The 21,738-nt window shown below is 43.3% G+C and overlaps 1 pseudogene; it reads right to left on the minus strand.

Moving 5' to 3' along the window:
* Positions 1 to 3,294: 3,294 nt before the first annotated feature.
* LOC136391218 (ferritin light chain pseudogene) lies at positions 3,295 to 21,376 on the minus strand (annotated as a pseudogene).
* Positions 21,377 to 21,738: the final 362 nt, after the last annotated feature.

The raw sequence follows: 21,738 nt of genomic DNA on the forward strand, positions 1-21,738 counted from the left end.
TCACACCCACCACCACCACACCTCCAAAGACCTGAAGACAGATTTTAAATCAACTTCTCCCTCACCTTTTGGAGTGAGCTGGAACCGGGTGTTTGAAAGCTGAAAATTGGTGAACTTCTATAGAATTTTGCAGGAAGCTAGAGAACTGTTGAAGATCATCTTGATACCACCTAGTATCTATAAAAAATATGTCTTTGAGGCAATTAAGGATATTTCAACATGAAATGAGTCTTCTTCAGGTTGGAAACCCCAATGTCACCGGCTTGAGCACGAGCTCTCCAGCTTGAGTGAGGGGTCACTGGCTTGAGTGTGGGATCATAGACATGACCCCATGGTGGCTGGCTTGAGCCCAAGTGTTGCTCACTTGAAGCCCAAGGTTGCTGGCTTGAGCAAGGTTCACTGGCTTAGCTGGAGTCCCCCACCCCTCTGTCAAGACACATGAGAAAGCAGTCAATGAATAACTAAGGTGCCGCAATGAAGAATTGATGCTTCTCATCTCTCTCCCTTCCTGTCTGTTTGTCCCTCTCTCTGTCTCTCTTTCTGTCTCTGTCTTTCTTACTAAAAATAAATATGAAATGAGTCCTCGATATTAAGGAATTATTGTTGATTCTGTTAGGTGTAATGACAGCACAGTGATAGATACATAAAGATAGATGGATAGATAGACAGACAGACACAGTTAACCGTTAGAGATGCATACTAAAATATTTCTAAATAAAATGACATAATATCCTGAAGTTGTCTTAAAATATTCCAGAAAAATAAGTAGAAATCAATAGATAAAACAGGACTGGCAAAATGTTGATAATTGCTAAGGATGAGAGATGGGTACATGGAGGTTCATTATAAATTATAAATCTCTCTCGAAGACTTTTTCTATAATAAAATGTAAAAATATACCCTCTCAGAATTATGAGAAGTTAATATTTCCAAAATGAGCAGAATGAGATTTCCCACATCGTGTTATTAAACTATATTAAAATCATATATCTCATTTGTTTTCACTGTCACATTCACTTGCTTTTACAGACTTAGTCACACTCCTGTTGTACATATTCACTTATATGCAAAGTTATGCAGTAATATCCAAAGTTGAGATAACAAGAATGACAGCCAACTTTCAGTAGTTATTTACTCTTAGCCAGAAATGTAGTAGGTACACATTATCTTATTCCACCCCCACAGACACTCCAGAGAGTGGATACTATTTTAAACCCCACTTTACAGATAATGAGGCTGAGGCACTGAGAGATGACATTTCCCCAAGGTCACCCAGTTTGTCAAAACGGAGCTGGAACTCGAATCCATGTTTGCCTGATTCCAAAGCCCTGACTGGTGTGAACAGAATGAAGCTGACGGTACACATAAGGGCAAAACTGGAAGACATTCAAATACTCTCATTCAGTCCTCTCTGTTGTCTTGGTCTGCTGTGAAAGCCGACCACTTAGGCAGCTTCTGAGAGAAATCGTTCTCCCCTTTCCACAGGTGAACCGTCGTTAAATAAATGAATGACCCCTAGTCTCAGAAAAAGTTAGTCTGCTCAGTGAGCAAATCTCTGCGTCGGTCGGTCTGAGCGAAACTCTTACAAAGGTAAATCCCTGGGTTTAGTCCATAGAAACATGTTCCGTGTCACAGAAATGTAGAACATGAAGGTGCCTTAGCCTATGTGTCATCTCCCTGCTTCAAATCATCCAAGTCGCCTTGAATTTGAGGCCGAAGATGATTGATTTACAAGCTGAACGTTACAGCTTCACCCTTCACTCTCCCCGTCATCTGTCCACCACCTCCTCCATCTGAATAAACGGGATGCCCATCCTGCGGATACCCTGAGTGCATCTTCTCCTGGAAGAGTGTTTTGCAATCCTGGCTGCATATTGCAATGCCCTAGAGGTTTTAAATCCATACTGATGCAGGGCCGCAACCATGTCACTTACATAGAGTAAGTTGAATGGGCCCCAGCTTAGTTTTGGTTTTGGATAATTTTTTGGCTTCTGGGAGATGTGTGTGTGTGTGTGTGTGTGTGTGTGTGTGTGTGTGTGTGTGTGTGTGTGTGTGTGTGTTTTCTGAGTACACTAGGTTATTCTAATATGCAGCTGGGATTGATAAACACTGGCACAGAATAATGCCTGGCATAGAATAGGTATTTAATAAACATTTGGGGAATGAATGAATAAAGAAATGAATAAATATGCTGTCTTAAGAGGTCCTTACTAATGTGCATTCTTTATCAGTCCTAAGCCTCAAGCATACATGCATATACCAACTGCGAGCTGCTTGAAAGTGGGCACTCTGTTGTATATATTTTGATTCTTTTGGGTTTTTTTAAGCACGTAAGAGAATCTCGGTGTTTATTTCATGAATGTGCTGTCATATATACCCACGACAACGATCAAGAACAAGTGTCAAGTGTTGGACAGATGGAGAAGAGGGATATGAATGAAAGCACCTGGGAAGGGCCCACTTTGGGAGCCCGGTGGGGCTAAGGTTGAATCCCGTGTTTGCTACCTACCACCTCTCTGAACACTGGGCGAGTTTCCTCGTTTGCTTGTTAATGGGGGTTAATTTCCCCTATCAGCACTGCTGTACCAGTTAAATGGAAAGACAAGCCCAGAAGTATTCAGCCCAGAGCCTCATATGTGAAAGGTACTTAAATAATATCACCATCCTTTCTTATTTCCCTATCTTCCCCATGCTCCATGCTAGAAGTCCAGATAGGCTGATGAGCTAGAGGGAGAGAGGGGGGGAGGAAGAGAGAGGAGGGGGGTGATGAGCAAAGAGTAGAAATGAGTCAGAGGGAAATCTAATGGTGTTTGTAGAACTTAGAAGTTTTATTATTAGTCACAGCCAAAGAATACCACATCTTCAGGTCTTGCTTTTGGCATTCTTCCTCCACTGTTCAGTCCAGACACGCATCACAGCCATAAATTACTGTCCTTCTTTATAAGCACCGAATGGTAAGTGCCATGAATGCTAATAACAACATTTATCACCAGGTAAGCAGCTCCATATTGAGGTAGCTTGGGCCAGGCTTCCAACCATTTGGAAAGTGTCCAAACACTATGCCACATGCCTTCTGTCCTAGTCTTTCTTGGAAGGAGGGACGTGGTGCTGTTGAGACAACCCCGACCAGGGAATCTGAAGCAGCTGGGTTCTAATTCACTTCTAATGCATTAATCTGCTAAATGGATGCAGGGACTCAATGAAATTCTCTCTGCAAAAAAAGCTTTATCGTTTCCGTTTGGTCCAACGCATGGGAGAGGGCTCCAGGGCAGTTAAAAGGTTGCAGGGAGGGGCTCAGGCAGCAGCCAGACACGAGGGGATGCAGATGGGTCCCTCAAAGGCCTTGGGCTCCACAGGCTCCCAGTCATGCTTGAGGAGGAGCCTCAGAAGAGAGACTCACCCAGCGCAGCCTGGGGTTGGCCAGCCTGCAGAGGTTGGCCCGCGGTGGCCCATCTTCTTGATGAGTTTCACCTGCTCATCCAGGAACTGGTGCCCCCGGAAGTCACAGAGGGAGGGTCTGTGTGGGGAGAACCTGGGGCCTGCGGATCCACAAGTGCCCGGTTCAGGGTCTTCTCCACGGGCATGGCGGCCTCCATGGCACTCGGAGTCCTACCCCTCTCATCTCGGGAAGGCTTCTGCACGTTCTGAAAGAACGCGGCCACCACACTGCTTTTGTACCTTTAAGGGACACTGGGCACCCTCATGTTTCTCCTCGGCCAGCTGGAGAGAGAGCAGCCCACGCCCTGCAGAGCCACCTGGGCATTGTCCACATAGAAGCCCAGAGAGAGGCAGGTGTGGGAGGCCCACAGGTGCAAGTTGACCAGGCGGCTGACGGCAGCCCTAACCTGGGTGGAATAAGTGATAAATTTGGGAGCTCATAAAAACTGGAAGTGGAAGAAGGAGTTAAGCTCATAAAAACTGGATTAGCTGGTCTCAGAGGCCAAGGATGGCTGAGGTGGTTCTAACAGTGGCCACTGGAAAAGAGGTTGGACGTGGTCAGAGGCTGAAGAAAGGGTGTCCCTGGGTCTGTTCCATCCAAGCACTATTGAAAAAAGAAACAGACCCAGGACTCCACATAGGACACCACAGATTAAATTCTATCTTGATGTCCCTCCCAGCACTACATAAACCTGGACCCCCAAAGCTGGAGAAAAGTTTCCTTTACCCCATTTTAACATTTAGTGATACATCCAACTAACAATTCTACTTTTAAAGAAATTGTACTTGGTCTTATCAATACTAAAATTGGGCCCTGGCCGGTTGACTCAGCAGTAGAGCGTCGGCCTGGCGTGCGGGGGACCCGGGTTCGATTCCCGGCCAGGGCACATAGGAGAAGCGCCCATTTGCTTCTCCACCCCCTGCCCTTCCTCTCTGTCTCTCTCTTCCTCTCCCGCAGCCAAGGCTCCATTGGAGCAAAGATGGCCCGGGCGCTGGGGATGGCTCCTTGGCCTCTGCCCCAGGCGCTAGAGTGGCTCTGGTCGCGGCAGAGCGATGCCCCAGAGGGGCAGAGCATCGCCTCCTGGTGGGCAGAGCGTCACCCCTGGTGGGCGTGCCGGGTGGATCCCGGTCAGGCGCATGCGGAAGTCTGTCTGACTGTCTCTCCCCGTTTCCAGCTTCAGAAAAATACAAAAAAAAAAAAAATACTAAAATTGGACATGTTATTTTTTTGGTGATGGATTGATCTACAAAACTGAGTGGAAATAAGGTCTTCATCTTTACTTTTTCTAGTGATTTGCATTAAGGTACCACCTGTCATAATAGCATGGACTCTACCTCTTGAAATTTCCCTTATACTCTGATTTGACCAAAACTATAAGGTCCAAGTGTCCCAAAGGGGCAAATTAGACCAAGGTATAAGGTGGCCTCAGAGCTTCTTCCAGGGGGTTATTGGTTATTAACTGCATCCTGGGAGGCTTGAGATAAACATCTTTTTCTGTGACCTTGAGATCAAATGTCTCTCTCGCCTATACTCTTTCTTATCCTCTCTGTTTTTCTATCTATGTTTCTTATAGATATATATAAAAAGCTATAGTTGAAACTGACCAACCTTCATCTACCTGGAAAGTTGACAGAACCAAGGAAATCTTGTATACCGATAGATTCAAACAGCGAAGCTCTCGGCCTTGGGGAGAAAATACTTGAGCTCCCATGTGTATCCCTTCTTGACTTTCCTTTGGACTTTCCTTTTCTCATCGCAGAAGTGATCACCTTGGCGTAGGCAAAAGTCGTCACGTGTGTAGCCCTGCTCAGACCACAACCACTTCGGGATTTGGAATAAAGAACATCTAGAGTGCACTTTGTTCCCTCTCCTCCCAAAGATCTTTTCTTTGAAACTTTCATGAGCACTGGCTGGGTCAAGATCAGATTTGATCATTCAAGGACTCTGAGTCACATGAGGTGCCCCCACTCCACCACAACTTACAGAAACTGAAGAATAAAAACTATAAGTGACAGGAATTGAGCAATCCAGTTAATGTCCAAACACCATTTCAAAGGAATTTCTTCTGCCTTGCCTGTCAAGGAAAGCCTCTATGGATCTCGAGTTTGTTTGTCTCATGGCAACATGCCGTCTCTCATACACCTGATACAGTTTGCAAGATCCACACGGTCACTGGCTCCTGCCACCTTCCCTGACTTCTCTCCCATTTCTTCACTTGTCTGCTCCATGCCAGAACACTATTTAATGTGTTCCAAGATCGTCTTCCCATCGGTACCTCCATGCATGTTTATCCACTGTTGTGGAATGTTTCAATGCTGCCTATACCTCCCCCCCAAAACATGTACTCTGAACAAACACACGTATTTTTCTGGATCTTTCATTCTAGAATGCAAGTATTCTTGCCTGCTCTGTTATTGCCGTACCTGCGGTATTTAGAAAGAGTTATTGGCCCATAGTAGGCATTCCATAAATATTTGTTGAATGAATAAATGCTAGCACACTTACAGTCTCCATTTATGAAATAAGGCAATTGGGTGGAAAGAAAATTACGACTACAAGAGTAAGCAGGAGCAGGTGGAATGGAGAACACAAGGAAACAAGCTCAGAGGTCTCCTGGTCAACATCAAGGCCGTTGTTGGGAAGGGGAGCTCCTCCCAACCATCTGGCACCAGTCTGAGCAACAGTCTTCTCTTTGCAAAAAGCAAATTCATTTGCAAATGAAAATAAATAAAACTTTATTGAAATATGAAATTGCAGATGGAAATGGCTTGTTGGGGTCTTTTGTAGCAATTATGCAAAAGATATTAATTTTCTTGTTTTTATTTGCAAGTAAAAAAGATTCTCTATTTCCTCAATTTATTTACTCAGGGAAGCTTAGCAGGGCTCAGAGGTCCACATGCATTTTGGCAGCCTGGTTCATCCAATTTCCCAATCAGCTGGAAGGACAATGTTTTATTAAGCACCAGGGTTCTTCCAATGTAGGAAGTGCATTTACTTTGAACTCTTTATATCTGTGTACTCCATGGGTTCATAAATGTCATAGTCAATTATCAGAATAAAGTCTCCTTCTTGCCACTGATTGCATATATTCATGCAGGGGTAACAGAAACATACACATCCTTTTAATGCTGCCCTTGTTGCCCCCAACTCATGTCTTCCTAATACCTTCAGGCAGCATTTCAAATAGTCTTGTGTCTTAAAAGATGAGTTTTCAATCATAGTATTGAGTACATGGTGACAGTGTTGGAGATTAGTGGCAACTGAAGCTGGTTATGGTAGTGGTTAAGATAAATATCCCTGGGCCCTGGCCGGTTGGCTCAGCGGTAGAGCATCGGCCTGGCGTGCGGGGGACCCAGGTTCGATTCCCGGCCAGGGCACATAGGAGAAGCGCCCATTTGCTTCTCCACCCCCCCTCCTTCCTCTCTGTCTCTCTCTTCCCCTCCCGCAGCCAAGGCTCCATTGGAGCAAAAGATGGCCCGGGCCCTGGGGATGGCTCCTTGGCCTCTGCCCCAGGCGCTAGAGTGGCTCTGGTCGCGGCAGAGCAACTCCCCGGAGGGGCAGAGCATCGCCCCCTGGTGGGCAGAGCGTCACCCCTGGTGGGCGTGCCGGGTGGATCCCGGTCGGGCACATGCGGGAGTCTGTCTGACTGTCTCTCCCCGTTTCCAGCTTCAGAAAAATAAAAAAAAAAAAAAAAAAAAAAAAAAAAAGATAAATATCCCTGGAGTCAAACAGACCTGGGTTTGAATCCCAGTTCTGCCTCTTGCTCCCTGTAGGGCTTTAGGCACATGGTATGTTTTTTATTTGTTTGTTTTTTGGTGATAGAGACAGAAATAGAGAGACAGAGAAAGGGACAGACAGACAGGAAGGGAGAGAGATGAGAAGCATCAATTTTTCATTGTGGCACCTCAGTTATTTATCAATTGCTTTCTAATATGTGCCTTGACTGGGTGGCTGCAGCAGAGCAAGTGACTCCTTTTTTTAAAATTATTTTTATTTTTTTATTTATTCATTTTTTTAGAGAAAAAAGAGAGAGAGAGAAAGAGAAAGGGAGGAGGAGCAGGAAGCATCAACTCCATATGTGCCTTGATCAGACAAGCCCAGGGTTTTGAACCAGTGAACTCAGCATTCCAGGTCGACGCTTGATCCACTGCACCACCAAAGGTCAGGTCAAGTGACCCCTTTCTCAAGCTGGCGACCTTGGGGTTTCGAACCTGGGTTCTCCGCATCCCAGTCTGATGCTCTTTCCACTGCGCCATCACTTGGTCAGGCCAGGCACATTGTTTACCCTTACCAAATCTCAGTTTCCTCCTTGATAGAATGGGTACAGCAGCAATAAATGTATACATAAAGTCTGGCATACAGAAAACTCTACCCTGGTGGTAGCAGCAGAGAATAACAGTAAGAGCACGTCTGGCTACACTGCGAGGGGCAGAGATGTTGAAGTCTAGCCAGACCCAGGTTATAAACCCAGGACCATGACTTGCTGCATAACCTTAAAACAACTCACTTGATCTCAGTGAGCCACAACTTTCTCTTCTGTGAAATAAAGAAGATGGTATATAAGTTTCCTGTATTGTTTTTGAGATTAGCTTTGTGTGCTCTCCTTCTAAAAAAAAAAAATCCTACCTGGAGCTTGATATGTGAAAAGTACTAAAACAAAAAGGCAGTTGTTGTTGTTACTATTGTCTTTACTCATTGGTCTCTTTGTGCCTTGATTTCCTTATTGATAAAACATAATGTTGACGAAAATCCCATTCCAGTGCTGTAATTTGTCTCCTCTGTGATTCATCCCTTCCCGATGTAACTTTACTGCTGGGAGCACTGGCCTTCCGCCCGGACTCCCAGCTCCTGTTTCACCCTCTTTCCCTGTGTGGTCATTAACTACCACTCTTCACAATTAAATTGTGCACTGACTGTTGAGGACCTGGGTTGAAAGAATTCTAGCTCACCACTCGGAGTATAAATTTTCACCAACAGCCTTTCTAGTTGGATCATAATTCAGGGGCCATTAATCACATACCTGGCCTCCAGGACTCAGCAGAGGCAGAGGAGTTAATAAAGACCTCTTAGAGGAAAGAGAATGCATCACAGCCAGGATTGGGAAACCTTTTGGTGACCATGAAGCAGGCTACAGACTGTGGGAGAGAGCTGTGGGTAATTAGAGACCTTAGGGCCAGCTATGGTGTTGAATGCACCAGATGTAGCGGAAGTTACTGTCTTAAATGAAACCAGAGACAAGGCTTGTCTGGAAGATCGAAATTAAGAGCCATTTGGCAAGAATGCCCTCTTCTCTCTATAAATAATCCTCCCGCGCAACAAAACCAGCTGCCATAACAATTAAAATTCTACCAAGAGAGATTAGTTTCTCTGAATCATTATTAGTGACTTTCATTAAGATGATCATATTAATCCTACATAATATTTTAAAGCACTTTATAATTTAGAAACTGATTTCAGTGTATCATATTCCACTTTCCAATCAGGTAGGCAGGAGATAACATCGATTTCTCATTTCGTAAAGGAAGAAACTGAGGCACTGAAGGGTTCTGGGGTTTTCAGTGTTCTCACAGCCACTAAAGGGAAGAGGGACGATCAGGGGTTTCAAGCCCGAACAGCACATTCAGTGCATGAACACACTGTTTAGACCAAGGAAGAATTTTCAGATCGGACAGGAGTTAAGTTCTGACAACAATTCAGGAAGGTGGTAGGAGAGAGTTAAAGCGCACAGAATAGATGTTTATCTCTCAGGAAGAAATTAGCTACAGCTTTGTCTGGAGACAGAGAAATAGTCGTAAATGCCTTTGGTGCCATGTTTTGTTTTGTCTCATGAGCAAAAAAAAAAAAAAAAAAAAAAATTGCATGATAAATTGGACAGAGAATATGTCCTGGTTTTGACAGACTTGGATTTGCTTCTTAGCGCCATCTTTTTTTTTTTCTTTGAGACGTTGAACCTCAGTCTTCTCAATAAAAGATTAGTCTATAATACTGACCTTGCTGCATATGATGAGGCATCAATGAAACAGTTAATGTGAAGTGACTGGTACGTAGTAGGTGCTCAAATAATGATAGCTATGGTTTATGTGATTGGACTCTGCTCTTTCTTAGTCATTGTTTATGCAACTAAAATACCAAGGGGACTTTGGTCTCACGTGAGAAAAGTCTAACTCAAAAAGGAATCAAGTAAATAAATGTATTAGCTGTAAAAATTAAAACTTCCACTTAGCATTGGATTCCAGTGCGCATCTGAGGTTATTCTTAGGGTGGAAAGGAAGTCATGTGTGAAAACAATGCACTCCCATGTATCTCGGTGGTTTAACATTCAAACAATTGCTTTTGGGCTTATGGCACATGCATTGCTAAATTATTATTCAATGCATATTCACTTTCCTTTCCCTCCCACTGTGATTGAGTGTATTCTTCACCCCACTGAAGCTGGGTTTAACTATGACTTGTTTGGCCAACGGAGCAATGGCAAACATCACCTGAGCAAAGCTCATGCACATGCATATGCAGTTTGGCTTGAGCCGTCACACTCTAACGACATACCATGCAAAGAATATGGCCAAGGCAGCCATTGCCCATCCACCTGGCTCCCGGCTGGGTTACACAGAGCATATCTCAGGGCCTGAAGAGCTTCTGCTATAAGGAGAATAAGAAACCCAGGAAACAGAGCTAAACCCAATCTTCAGCCTGGATCCTGGAGTCCAGCCTAACCCAGCTAAATTGCAATTAATCCACAGACTTTCAAATGTGACCGTAAACGGTCAATGTTTAAACCACTGAATTTTGGAGTGATTTTGTTTTGCAGCTTTATTGCGGCGACACACATATCAAATATGGGCTAGCTGTTGGTGGGAGGGTTCCTCTGCTCTGCTAGGCGACACGGGCTCCATCTTCTTTGTCTTTAACAGCTTGATTGCAGTAATAGGGACTTACAATAAACCACACATATTTGAATTGTACAGTTTAATGCATTTTGACATATGCATCACCACAATCACCATTACCACACTCAAGGCAATTAAGATCCACTGCCTCCTGAAGTTTCACCCAAATCCTCTGCAGTCCCTCACGAACTCAACCCTTGCCCCTCACGTCTGTCCTCAGGCAACCGTTGACCTACTTTCTGTTACTCTTGTTCCTTTTGCATTCTCTAGAAGTTTTTATAAATGGAATCATTCACCTGGTATTCTTTTTTTGGCTGTCTTCTTTAACTCAACATAGTTATTTTGAGATTCACTCCCATTTGCTGTATCAATTATTTATCCCTTTAATGCTGAGTGGTGTTCCATTTTATAAACCAAGGAGAATATCTTTAATCACCTATTGATAAGCACTTGGGTTGCTTCCAGTTTTTGACTGTTATGAATAAAAATACTATAAATATTTGCATAGAAGCCTTTGTATGGACCTATGCTTTCATTTTTATTGGGTGATACCTAAGATTTGAACGGCTGGGTTCCATGCTATTTGATAACTCTGAGTCACCTTCTTTTTTTGGCTTAGCAACTCATCACCTCTTTGGAGGGTATGCCACTCCTACTCATATCATAGAGCACCGACCTGACCTGGTCACACTTCCCCGCCTCACTGCAGGGGATTGAGGAATGGGAGGTGCCCCATCTGTAACCCGCCCCCACCCTCCACATCAAGCTTTTTTCTCTGAGCATTTCAGTTTTGCTTTTCTCTCCGGTAGCTTCATTCTTAATTAGGCTTTCATCACAAGATGACCATAAGGGAACTACAATATCATGCTAATATTTCACTAGATCACTGTCTTTGGGGAAAAGAAGATACCTTTTTCCTACATGTGTAATCTAAGTCCAGTGTTCACTCTCACGTGACTGATGGGAGTTCCGTGATTATTCATGAAGTATGGCTGGGAAGATGAAATCAGCCAATTCTCAGATAGGAGCCAGGGAACGGGTTTGGCCCTCCTCCAGAATACCCTCAGAGAGTGGAGGAGGGATGATTCTCCAAATAAAATGCAGAAATCAGAAAGAGAGAAGCAAACATACACTTAAATAAACAAATAAAGAAAAATACCACACTACTGTGTTAAGGCTGGAATCATACCAACATTTATGTCTTTGTTTTTTGCCAAGGGCCTCTCAGTACCAAACTGAATCATACCCCTTGACCCAATCTCTTTTTCTCTTTTTGTCTTTCAATGAACTAGGATGTTCACCATTAAGTTAAGATACTACCAGATTTTGGGTTCATCTGACTATATAAAAGGTAGTTTAAGTTATGGAGGTGTGAGAAAAAAAAAAAGCCAAACAAGGCAGGATAAACCCTAGGGGTCCATCTACCTCTAAGAGTCTATGAGTCTGCGGTTCTACAAATCTTGTTCTATTATGATATTCAGATTTCAGTATGCCTGATCCTGGAGGCAGCGTGTGCTCCTGAGCAATCCAAACTCTAATCTTGTTACCGACTTCAGATCATGAGGTTGATACACCCCTGGGGACAGATTGACATTTTGATGCTCCTAGTTAGCAAAAACATGAACTGAGGAAGCTGCATTAACAAGCATATAAATTTATGGTCGGCTGGCACCAAAACGAATCTCGCTGTTTGTCGGCAGCTTTTAAGAAGTGAAATATGTATATGACCAATAGAATCCTGGGAGCTCTCTGTTCAAAACTATCTTTCTCTTCTGCTTCCCTAAAATGCAGAGTGGAAGGAAAATGTGGCAGATACCCTGAAGCCGCTGGATTACTAATGAGAGGCCACTCCAAAGAATCGAAGGGACCTTTTATTACTATCTTTCCTGCTCTTGATTCAGTTTCTGTGGCACAGGCTGCATCAGTAGGCACTCTCTTTGTTTTTCCCAGAGACCCCGAAGGTTTCAGTCTGAGTCCTTGTCCTACAGTGACCACCTCATCCTCAATTCCTCCGGATTTCTTTTCTACAAGAGGCTTACATCTTGAAGCCCTTTGCTTCTCTGAGAAGTCGCATTGAACACTGGGAATGTAAGACTTTGGTGTTAGGAAATCTGAGTTTGAATCAATGAGCTGATACAAACAATCGGAACCCTTGAGCCAGTGGCGAGAAGCCTAGGTATGCTCATTCGTAACCGCTTCACTGAGAAAAGTTAGTGAGCCATCACATGTAGGATGTTGGGGACAGAGGAACAGTATGATAAATGATAATTCCCTCAGATCACTCCTTGCTGCCTCAGAGGCATTGAAACAAATTCCCTAAAGGATTTAAAATTTCTTTAAATAATTTTAGTATAAAAATCAGGTGAGTAGACAAACCATGGAGGCATGTTTTAAGGTTTGAACAGCACCTCGGTGTTCTCAGACTCTTTGACTTGACACAGAATTGAATAGAGCCTTCCTATCACAACATGGTAATTAAACCAACTAAATTTTCTGGGACAGTTTTAACTTCAGAATCTACTCCTTTGTAATAAACGAGATATAATAGTCTTTTAAAACCAGTATTTCAAAGTCTAAACTGTATTCAGTACTCATGCATTGAAATAGTTCTTAAATGTTTTTTTGAGGATTAGGAGTTCAGGAAATATGATCACCCAGATTTTCCTTTCTTGATGCTTTGTGCAAAAAGAGTCACTAAAATCTCATAATATTGACCATTGCTAATCATTCCTAGATTGTCTCATTGAATTTTTCATAGCCATAAGACATAGCTAGAACCATAAGACATTTCAAAAACTATAAGACAGATCATGACTAACTTCTTAATTTTATAAATGAAGAATCTGAAGATCAAATGTATGAAACAATTCACCCTAAGTCAATCACTTAATAAGATATATTGCTATGGAAAACAAAGATAAAGAGTAGGTATTAAACTATGGAAATTGGGGGACACATATATTAGACTACCATAGTGATAATTATCATGATTGGTCCAAGGTCTATAAGAATTTAGGTAAGCTGCCAAAGAGATGTCCCCTTTCCAGTGTAATCGATTACAGAATATGGCCACAAATTCCTCTACGCATGTACCTTTGTGATGTGGCATTGCCCACCCTGCCATCAGGAGGTGCAGTCTATTTCTCTACCACCTGAAAGTGTTGAACTCCTTTAACTCTACACTAGTCTGGGACACGCTTCCACCAGTAGACGAAATGTTGTGTGATTTTTGAACTCTCAAGAAAGCTTTAAACTTTCTCTCCCAATCTCTTAGAACCCAACCTCCATGTGTGGAAGCCTCAGGTAGACATGTGGGGAGGTTTCATAAAGGAGAACTGAGGTGCCCATGTCAATAGCCCCAAAGAACTGTTAGACATGTGAGTGAGGTCATTAAACACCCTCCAATCAATGTACTAGCATATTAGTCAATCAAATATGTGTTTAAGGGTCAATAAAACTCTTAAGAATAGGTCATTGCTCACTTCCCCATGCACACATGCACACATGCACACACACACACACACACACACACTGGTGATCTTTTTCCTGCGTTAACAATTAAAACTCTCCCAAATTTCCTGTGATGCAAGAGTTGCAGGATCCTTGGCTATTGTTTGCCATCTTCTTCTCTGAATATAAGCTTGCAATAAAATGTAAGTGTTAACCTTTGGACAGAGATGGTAAATCCATTCTCTGTGATTCATTCGTTACCCAGAAGTTTCCCATTTCATGGTATTCTTAGTTAAAATGTTTAAACTTCTTGGCAGCCACATTCAAGTGTCATATGTTTGTTTACAGAAATATTGAACAGGAAATTTTTATCTATGGAGAATAGAATAAGTAAAAATGAGTTCATTTCTAAGTTTAAAAAGCAAAAGTTTGCTTGGAGCAGAGAAAGAATTTTTTTGCTGCAGTGGAACTTACTGTGGCTTTGAAAGAGAGTGTGAGTCACAGACGGGCGAGCTGGGTTCCCAAGTCTAATGAAACCAAGTTTAATCTTAACAATTATTATTCAGTTGTCCTTGTGTGAGTTTTTTTTTAACAGTGGTGTCTGTAAAATACAGATTGTGATAATACCTATGTAATATGGTTGTAGTGTAAACCCTTAATACGTGTAACACTTAAAAATTTTTAATGAATGTTTCCCTTTTGTTATTACACATAACTGGGATCAAATTCTAGCTAGTATTAGGTAATCAAAGTATCAAATAGCAAGTATAATTTGAATGAATTTCTCTTAACCTTTTTGAACATTAATTTTTTAATTTTTTATGATCTATTTAATACAACTTCATGGGGATATTAATTTAATTAGGAGAGTCAGAGGTTGCTAAAGCATAGAGAGGAGTTCTATAAAGCAGGAGAGCATGTAACCTTGACATTGGTTTTGTTGATACAGCCCTTGCTCTCATGGGTTCATATGTAGTGCGGAAGATGACCAAGATGCTTGTCACTTTAGTAAGATCTACAATAGGGAAGATCAGAGTACTTCGGGAACCTGGAGAGGGGCCTCTCTACCAGACTCAGAGAAAAGATCAAACAAGACCTCCCAGAGGAAATGATATCTAATCTTATCTGGGAAGGATGAGCAAATGAAAGCCAGAAGAAGGAATGTGTTGGGGGTGCAGAGCAGGAAACAACAGTGTAGGAGGGAGGGAAGCCCTGGAATGAGAGAGCACCTGGCAAACTTGAGAATTAAAATAAGTCCAATGTGACTAGGGCTACAAGCATATACCAGAAACTATGTGAGGCTCCTTAAAATTATTGCTGTAATTTTAGCCTCCTACAGCCCTGTGAAATAAGGCCATGATTTCCATTTAAGGAATAAGAAAACTGAATCCCCATTAAATGTCATGAGTGCCCTGGCCGGTTGGCTCAGCGGTAGAGCGTCGGCCTGGCGTGCAGAAGTCCCGGGTTTGGTTCCCGGCCAGGGCACATAGGAGAAGCGCCCATCTGCTTCTCCACCCCTCCCCCTCTCCTTCCTCTCTCTCTTTTCCCCTCCCACAGCCGAGGCTCCATTGGAGCAAAGATGGCCTGGGCGCTGGGGATGGCTCTGTGGCCTCTGCTTCAGGCGCTAGAATGGCTCTGGATGCAACAGAGTGATGCCCCAGAGGGGCAGAACATCGCCCCCTGGTGGGCATGCCGGGTGGACCCCGGTCGGGCACATGCGGGAGTCTGTCTGACTGCCTCCCCGTTTCCAGCTTCGGAAAAAAAAAAAAAAAAAAAAAGGTCATGAGTTATAGTTATGTAAGGTTTAAATAAAAGAAAGAGACAGGATTGGAACTGCGGTATTCTGGTTCCAAAGCCATTGTTCTTCCAATGACCAAGAGAAGAGCTCAGAGGGAGAAAAAGTTTGAGGAGTCAATACTCCTGACAACAAGTTTTCCAACCATCCATCTAGAGGGGACAGGGTGGGCAGGTAATCATGTGCCCTTGATGCATCCTTCTTACTGCTGGCACGAGGGAGACAGGTGTAGCCACTGCTGTCCTCCCGAGGGATCACTGAAAGCTCAGACTTTCTGGAAGAAAGGAATAGTCTCTGGCAAGCATGATTGTCAGATGGTCCAGATGCTTAGGAACTTAAAGAAGCTGTGTGCACGGAACAGGCAGGCTGCACAGTGAGAAACGTGTCTGTAGACAGGATCCTGAATGTTTAGACCTGAGCAGCCACTGCTGTCTCACTGATAATGTATGTCCCATCATGAGCAATTACAGCTTTCTGTGAGCGTGAGTGGCCTTCCTGATAGAATTCAGCTCCGAGGAATTAAGGAAGAGGCCCTCAATTGGTTATTTTTCAAGCCCCTTCCTATCTCAGGCCAGCAGCTTCATTGTTCCGTGGCTGCTTCAAAAGACCCTCTCTGGAAAGACTCACACATTCTCTCCCCGAGCCTTATCGGCCTCCCTCAGACCAGCTCATTTGCCTAATGGTGTCTCCGCAGAGGCTGCAGAAGGCTCCAAATCTGAGCTGAGCAACCTCTCACTTTTGGCAAGCCGCTGGGACTCCCCTGGCCTCTGTGTTGGGGGCTCAGAACTCACTGGCTATCCCATTTCTCCAAAGCTTGACCTTGCTGCGATCAGCGGCGGACCTGAGAACTTCTTGGGATTCAGACATTCAAGAGCCATTGGGTTCTTCAATATGTCACATTCTCCCACATTCTTGGGCTGTCATTGCTGCTAATGATGCACGGATGGCCTGCTGTTTGTATTCGACCGTGACAAGGGATCAGGGAACTGACAGAGGCGACATTGTGTCATGGATAACAGTTTTCTAGTCAAACAAATCTAATGGGTTCTTTTGATAACTGGATGTTTAATCTTACATGTTACTTAAATTTTTAAAGCCTCATTCTCATTTTTAAAACAGGAATGAGAAAATCTACTTTACAGGGAGGATGTGATTATTAGATGAAATTATGCCAGGAAAAAAAGAATGTAATATAACTTATTTGGCAAAGAGGTAATAATAAAAAAAATTTTAGTTACTATCAATATGATTTTCCTTTGGAGAAGAGGAGACAGAGAGAGGACATGGAGTTCAATGAAAATGGCTTATTATTTTCTCCTTAGTATTGCTGTTTGATAAATTTGATGTTTGAGAATCATTTGTTTAAATTGAATTAAGCATCTATAGAAGACCTGGGATATACAGAGCGGGCAGTTAGTTTGGAGTCAGGGCAGCAGAGTTTATGATGGCAGTAAGACATCTGCATGGGGGTCTAGCCCTTTGCCATCCTATCGGACATTGAGTAAATTACTCCACCTCGTTAAGTGCTGGTTAGTCCCGCACAATGGCTGCAAGGATGCTCTCAGATATTTAGAAGGTATAATCATGAACCAACATGATTGAAAGTCCTCTACAAAATAGAATATTTTCAACTCGCTAATGAAGAACAAGGACATATTAAGATACGGAATTTCTCCAGTCTTTGGCACTCCATTTATATTCTCTCTGACCCCACCGTGGAACTAGATGAAGCAGGATTTAGACTGAAAGTGAGAAAAGTTAGTATCTTGACAAATGTCACACAATGTTACTCCCTCCTCACAGACGTCAGGGTTAACATGGAAGGCATCAATGATGACTCTCTTTCTCATCCGCTCATAGCAAGTTTTTATAAAAAATATAGTTAGTTCTACCTTCAGAATACATCCAGAGTCTGATTATATTCCATCGCCTCCACTTAGGTCACATGATCTTTTGCCTAGCCTTCCAGATGGTCTCCAAGCCATATGTATTGTATTATCTTCTCCAAGAATGAAGCTTTTGAAACCTCACTTAACCAGTGTAGGTCCTCAAGTAGAATCATCTTCATGTTTTTTATTTTTGTTTTTGTTTTCTTTGCCCCACTACACTCAGGAAGCTGAAGTCCAGGCAGTGGCCTCAAAGGCCTGATGTGTTAGGTTATTTTCTGCTTCTAAGAACTTGAGTCAAACCTCACTGCTCTCCACTGTGCCCACTCTGCTCGAACCTCCTGCCGAGCCTTTTTGCCTTTTGTTGTTTAGGATACATGTGCCTGTGCTCCCGGGCCTTTGCACGCCTTTGGTCCAGATGTCTTCCCTCACATGGCTCCCATTTCCACTTCATTCAGGTCTTCTCGAATGTCAGCTTCTAAGAACGCCTTCTCTGATCCCTCCACATGAAAGAAAGCAGCCCTCCCTCCTCTGCCACTCACTGAGCCCTTAAACCTCTTTGTTTTTCATCTTAATGCCAATTGGCCACCTGCTATACCAGTGGTGGTCAACCTGGTCCCTACCGCCCACTAGTGGGCGTTCCAGCTTTCATGGTGGGTGGTAGCGGAGCAACCAAAGTATAAATAAAAAGATAGATTTAACTATAGTAAGTTGTTTTATAAAGATTTATTCCACCAAACTTAGCAAATATCTGACATAAAGTACTTGGTAAGTAATTATTATTATATGCTTTAACTTGCTGTAACTCTGCTTTATCAATTTTATAAAGTAAAGTTACTTCCCTACTTTATAAATCACCATGACTGTGGAACCGGTGGGCAGTTAGAAAATTTTACTACTAACAGAGACACAAAAGTGGGTGGTAGGTATAAAAAGGTTGACTACCCCTGTGCTATACCATTAGGTAAGTTTTCAATTAATCTACCTTTTGACAACACTAGAACAGAGCTCTCTGTGGACTGGAAACATTTTTTTAATGTAATTTTATAGAATTTCACTTCTTATGAAATTAAAGGTATTCTTTTTAATGCATACTTCATGTGTTTTGACAAACCTACTGTCATCAGATACAGACCATTTTTATCACTCCAGACAGTGCTCTGTGTCCCACTCTGCATCCCAGGCAACAAACGGACCTGAGTTCTGTAACCATAGCTTAGGCTCTCCTTTTCTAGAATTCACGTCAATGGAATCACCCAGTATAGCTTCTTCTGTATCTGGCTCCCTTTGCTCAATATTATGTTTTCAAGGGTCCATTCATGTTCTTCAGAATGTCAGTAGTTTCTTTTTGTTACTAAGTAGTATTCCCTTGTGAGGAACATGCCACCATTTGATGGTCCATCGCCTTAGGATGAATAGTTAGGTTGTAGCCAGTTTTGGATTATGAATGAAGCTGCTTTGACTTTCCAACCGTGCAAGTCTTTTGGTGAACATATTTCCCCTTTCTTAGGTAAACACTTTGGAGTAGGACTGCTTGGTCACAGGCTAAGTGCGTGTTTAACTTGGCTTTAAATCTTTGTGTTTTGCTGATATATCCCCACTATCTGGCATGTAACAGGCACTCAGTGGATATTTATTAACTGGAAAGCTTCACCAATTAATAGTGAGAGCAGATAAAGTCCAAAGCTCTCTGAGGCCCAAGTTAGAGCTCTGTCCACTTCTCCAGACTGATTGATCCAGGGGAATGACTGACGCACAACATCCATCTCAGACCTGTGTGGGCAAAGCCAGGGTGAGCAGCTAGCTGCCCTGAGTCCCTTGGCAAATCTGTTCTTGATGGAGCTGAGTGGAGACAACCCTGATGCGAGGCAGTGTTTCTCTGGCCTTCACGCTCAACAGGCCTGGAATGTTTCCTTCCACCAGGGACCTGCCGCTGTAATCGTCAGAGTTCTGCCCCGCCCACTCTCGCAATCCCATTATCCCCCTGTCCAGAGAGGCAAGCCATTCCGACGAGGCTGTTAGCACCGGAGGCTCGTCCAAGTATTGAATTCACCAACTGGTGACTACAATTAAAATTCCTCTCCTTTGATTTATTTTGGTTGGGGGAAAGAAACCATGTAAGTTTTTGGAGATGGAGATAAGGGTTGATATATGTCCCATCCATTTCCCTGATAACAACACTCTCTTTGCTAACACAGATGGAAAAAACTTCCATCACACCCACACTCGACTAGTTGTCGAGGAGGAAAGATGAGGTGGTGAAGGCTGAAAAGGAAGAGAAGAGAAGGAATAGTCTGGAGGAAGGAGATAATGAGAAACGTGCATGATACTTCTGGTGATGGAATTTAAACCAAAAAAAAAGAGAGATGTCTGTTTGCTTGACTCACAGAACTGTCTTTACCACTGAGAATGCAGCCCCTTTCCGCCCAGTTGAGGAGAAGCAGATTCACCTTGAACGCGATATAATGCAGGAACACTTCTCAGGGAGTCTGAGGATAAGCTTGGAGAGGACTTGTGAACTGTCTGACATTGAGGGAGGGGGAAAATACAGGCACCCATCTCTTTTCAGATACTCAAAGGTGGATTAACGACCACCAAATAAATAAAAGTTAAAAAAAAATAAACTGACTCAGTAAACCTCTATAATTTACAGTGAAGGATATTTAAATGTTTCAAGATAAAGAACTTCCTCAAATTCATATTGCTGATCATATATTTATGTCAGTCAAACTAGCACCCAAATCTCCTGACTCTCATATTCAGTCTATTTTATATTGCCACTTGAATCTGCAGACCCGTTAGTAGAAGGTGTTATGATTCGGTCTATTTCAATCTGACCACTATAACTCCTGGAGAAGGGCAAGGCAGGTATAACTGAGGCCATTTGATAGATGGCGACAAGGAGCTCAGAGTAACAGTCAACCTACTTCTTCAAGATGTGCTTGGTAGACCTACATTGGCGTGGCTTCAGGGATCACGATTCCAGTCCCTCCGTCTGACAGCAGCCTCTGGTACCCATGCATCTTCCCTCAACTCCAGCCTTACACAAGAGAGGGTGTCGCTCAGGCTTGGGTCAATCAGAGTGCCCTTCCCTTGGTGACTGTGATTGGTCCGAAGAGTGGCACATGATCCAAACTGAGCCAGTTAGAAACCTCCTTCGGAATTTTGTAAAAACTGAAATTGGGAGTGGTAAGAGCTTGAGGAAGACCCCTCAGATGAAAGGACTGCCTAGAGGAAGGCTGGGAAGACCTACTGCTGAAGAATGAGGCGAAAAGACAAAACCAAAACACAGTGTTTCGAGTCCTGAGGTTTTTCTCCCCAAGGCTCACCGTTTTTCATAAAATTGCTTTCTTTTCTTCCAGCTATCCAAGTATGCTCTTAATAATTCTCTTCTGAGAGAGGTGAATTAGGGGGAAATGTTTGGAAAAGCTAGTTTCAGATAGATATGCCACTTGTAACTGAATGAGTTCTGCCTACATGCGAATCAAGCGACCCAAGCACAGGCTTAGTCCCTTGGACACATTTTGTTTGAGAAAGTCTTTGACATCAGTGCAAACGACTTACACATGTTCAGTGCCAACAGGAAACAGGAAGATGCTGGGGTGTGGGGGGTCACCATGCCACGGAGGCAGGGTCCTTGAAGAAGGGCCATTCCACTCACTGTCCTCATTTCAAAGTTACACAGAGGGTTTGTCACCTCTTTCCTCTACCTCCGATTTCTCTCACATGTTCTCTTCTCACTCTCCTCTAATACGGTCTTCCTCTCAAGATCATCTTTTACTATCCGTGGAGTTCTGATGCCCCCTGCTGCTGGCTGCTGGCTGCTGGCTGGCTGCAAGAACCACCCTGGTGGCTGGCTTCTCTCATTCTTGGTTTCTCCTGCCTCCACATCATCTGTGCTAGTTCTTTCTTCAGTCATACTGGGTTTTTTTTTTCCTCTTCAGTCCTCTAAGTGTCTGGCTCTACTTCCTCACCATGTTTCTATGCCGCTTGGGTCTTATTCCCTGCATCTTTATTTCAGCATCTTTCTGTCCACCTCTCTCCTTCTCTCTAAGCTTCAATTTCTGATTGTGTTCTTTCTGCTTCAATCCATATCTCAGTTCATGTCTTAAATTCCTGGGTTCCTGTATCTTGATCTATTTCACAGGCACAGTTTCTGTCACATACGGTCACCCACTCTTTGGCAGAATGTGTACTTTCACAGAGAAATAACACGAAATCTTTCCCTCGCCATCCTAAGACAGTTTAGCAAGGAGGTGTTCAGCCTTCCTGAATGGCCGG

This window comes from Saccopteryx leptura, chromosome 2, assembly GCF_036850995.1.
Source record: "Saccopteryx leptura isolate mSacLep1 chromosome 2, mSacLep1_pri_phased_curated, whole genome shotgun sequence".
Classification (NCBI taxonomy): Eukaryota; Metazoa; Chordata; class Mammalia; order Chiroptera; family Emballonuridae; genus Saccopteryx; species Saccopteryx leptura.